Source organism: Botryllus schlosseri, chromosome 2, assembly GCF_051294905.1.
Source record: "Botryllus schlosseri isolate E-star chromosome 2, Bs_hap1, whole genome shotgun sequence".
In the NCBI taxonomy this organism is placed as follows: domain Eukaryota; kingdom Metazoa; phylum Chordata; class Ascidiacea; order Stolidobranchia; family Styelidae; genus Botryllus; species Botryllus schlosseri.
In genome coordinates this window covers 40,231,259-40,234,714 of record NC_137237.1, presented here as the reverse complement: position 1 = coordinate 40,234,714, position 3,456 = coordinate 40,231,259, and the positions used below count along the sequence as shown (strand labels likewise).

Here is a 3,456-nt window from a genome sequence, read left to right as displayed (position 1 = left end):
CGTCGGCATCCAAGAACATTTCACCGGTGAGTGAATGGCAGAATAAGCAGGGCAGCAAGACTATATTTGAAGAATCTGTTTCTATTTTTAATATCTCCTGACCATCACAGTCAATCAATGTCCAGATAAGCCACAGCAATAATGAATAGGCCCATGTTAAAGTGTCATTATACCAGAACATTTTGTCACAAGTATATGGATGTTGGTATGATCAGAGCAGACTATATCATCAGTCCCAGCAACATGTCAGTTCATCAGTATACCTGTAATAGCATGACCAGGTCACTGTTTGTATTCTGTATGGGCAGTTCAGCCAATAACTAGCTTAGTACTCAATCCTTGCTTAAAATTGTCGTGAAGGTTGGAGGTAGGACTAGAAGGAAAGGTATAATTAACGGCCACACGGTTTTGCCCAGCATAGTTGATTTCTGGTGCCAGATGCCCACACTACAGTTCAAATTGCTAACTCCGTGGTCGAGTTCATTATAGCTTCGTGCGTGCGAGACGTTCGATTTGTCTCGTAAGATGTTTTTAGGATCACCTTTGGCTTTAGATTTAAAAGGTTACCTAATAGTCTATCCTTCTGGGGTAGAAAGTAACAGATATTTTAAATCGAACAAGATAATTTCACATATGTTCCTGCTACTTTAATCGTCGTTCATAACAAAGAATGGTCAATTTGGTGTGCTTTGTATCATAGAATTACTTGTGAACTGATACAATGTTCTGTACAACGGGGCTTTCCTACCAATGATTCCCTGAAAGAAAGATGGATAGAATGTATTAGAAGAAAAGACTGGGTGCCAGCAAGATACTCGGTCATTTGCCCTGATCATTTTTCAGAAAGTGATATTAAACGTGTTGACGGGAGAATTGGTTTAAGGACGGCGGTGCCGACAAGATTTCTGAATTTTTCAAAATATATGAGGACAAAGGTACGGTAAACACTAGACAGTGACTATATATTTATAAAGTTTGAGTTCTAATTACTATACCTTTATTTTAGCCCTAGTTAACGTAAAATTCGCAAATTTCAGGCTTCGAACACCCGACGAGTGAGACCTTCTGCAGTTCCAGATAAGAAACGGCATTATGAAGCACAATCCGCTGAACCTGAAGTAGTTCTTCAAGACCACAGCTACTGTGCGCATACGTCTCCTCGAAAAGTCGTTCAACAGCAACGCCGTAGGATGGCAGATATTGAAAAGAGGTTGCATGCAGCCAGAATGAGAACATACCGTCTGCAAAAAAAGTGAAGACTCTGGATGAGGTCATTGCATCTCTTAAGAAGAACAATTTGATAAGCGATTCGTGTGTAGAGGTAATGTCACAAAAATTCAGTAGTCTACCAAGTGAGCTCTTGCAACGTATGAAGCTACAAGCTGGTGAAAGAGGAGTCAAATATTCTCAGGAACTGCAATCATTTGCAATGACGCCTCAGTATTATTCCGCTAAGGCATACGATTTTGTGCGTCAGAATTTTCAACTTGCTCTTCCCCATCCAAGTGTGATAAGACACTGGTATGGAAAACTTCCCGCTGAGCCTGGCTTTACTGGTATTGCCTTTTCTGCTATCAGAGGAAAAGTAGAGGCATCAGCAAATCCTGTAATATGCTCCATAATGATGGATGAAATGTCGATCCGCAAACAGGTTTTTTGGGATGGAAAACGATACCGAGGATATGTAGACATGAGTACTGACTGTGAGGATGATGATTCTTTGCCTCTTGCTAAAGATGCATTAGTACACACATAGTAACTATCGCTATATTCCATACTTGCTCGTGGCTGTTCTCTTTTCTTTTTCATTCAAAGGTTCTGGAATCGACCATCGTTAAGCTGTAAAGCCAATCCTGCGTCGCCAGAAAGAATGTTTACATACCCAACTCGTACTTCAAACCCACGGAAGACACCGGCTAACCCACTGAATGAGGTGAGGCCACTTTCTTCGTATGCCGTAGAATTTTCGTTATTGTAATTCTGTACTAACCGTTTTTGGTATCTTTACAGATAATAAGCTTCAGTAAATAATTATGGATAAGATATCCTTCATTTTTGAAGAGGTTGAAAAAGATCAAATTGATTTGGCTGTGGAAGAACCAGCACCGGAAGATGCAACGGTCAAAAGGTATCCCAATGAATATGACGCCAATGTCATTATCATTTTACAAACAATTATCTATATTGTTCAGGACTCCGATCGTCTATGACCTCCCTCCCCTACCGAAAGAAAACAAAGAAGGGAGGGAGGTCGACGCAACTCCAAGGTATGTCGATCAATGTGTTGAGTCAAAAATTTCTCGAATTTTAATTCATACATCGTGAACAGTGTGAACTCGCCAAACCCCCATCTACGACACACACGTCGTCGGCACCGCCGTAGCCGTAGGACGGGAGTAAATGTGTTAATTCAATTACACTGGAACTGAAATATGAAACGGTATGTTTATAATACCTCGTTCGCAGATACTAAGCCCTAACTTATCCCACTTTTTATTTTCAGATCACCCTCAATTACGTCGAGGGCGACGTGAAGTCAATTACCAATAATTAATTAATTCTGTCTTTATTTTTTCATGTCATTTTAATATCATTCAATCATTCAAAACCTTGCGTTTCTTATAACTAAAGCTGTTGTTTCTGTAAAGGAAAGTTCAGTATTTTGGTACGAGGCAGCACAACCCGTTATTTCGTGTGATCACAGAAATGGTTGATCTAAAGCCAGGTTGGAGTGCTTCATCTAGTAGGGTAGGCAAGTATCGTAGGCAGAAAAACTGCGTGTGAAATGTTCACGTGTCCAGTCAGTTTTGAATCTAATCTTATTTCTGGTTTCATGAAAGTGCAAAACGAGCCAAGCTTCATGTACACACATATATGGGTAGCTATAGGTGTAATTATGATCAAATACACGTACGTCATCTAGATTGTATCTTGTGCCGTATTGATCCGATAAAATAAATATTTATTATGAACTCCCACAGTGCACAGATTGCTGTAACCAACATAGCCTCAATTTCAGTGTGAATTAGGCAATTCTAGCTACATCTGAATATATTCAGGGTAGGACCCATGCATCTATTCCCAGCAAACACAAAACCGTAAAAGGATCATCCGGGATCATCTCGATTAGGTTCTGATTTTCTAAGTGTCGAGGGAATGTCTAAAATACGTAGTAGGATGGTATTGTGGTTATATTCAATCAGAATAAATTCATACTCGGTGTTGTTCCATCTCATGCATTAGGCTTCGTTATATCCGGTAGTTAACCTAATAATGCAAATTTTCTATCTCTCGCTGGTATGACTAAAATACGTAGAAAGGATGACTTTGTCGGTACATTCAATCACGATGAATTCCTATCCGGTTTTGTTCGATCTCATGCGGTAGCTTCGTTCTATCCATTAGAAAACAATGTTCTCCCTTCGTTTTATTGCGTGAGGATGTCACCGGTGTTGT

At 39.9% G+C, this 3,456-nt stretch overlaps 1 long non-coding RNA gene across 2 annotated transcripts; it reads left to right on the top strand.

Moving 5' to 3' along the window:
* Positions 1-1,327: 1,327 nt before the first annotated feature.
* Positions 1,328-2,447, top strand: LOC145459224 (uncharacterized). Of its 2 annotated transcripts, none has more exons than XR_013921313.1 (4): positions 1,328-1,933; positions 2,011-2,128; positions 2,193-2,267; positions 2,330-2,447. It is a non-coding gene; the product is annotated as an uncharacterized LOC145459224 (long non-coding RNA). The 2 variants fall into 2 exon arrangements; XR_013921314.1 differs by having other exon boundaries at positions 2,062-2,128; positions 2,330-2,428.
* The last annotated feature ends 1,009 nt before the right edge of the window (positions 2,448-3,456 follow it).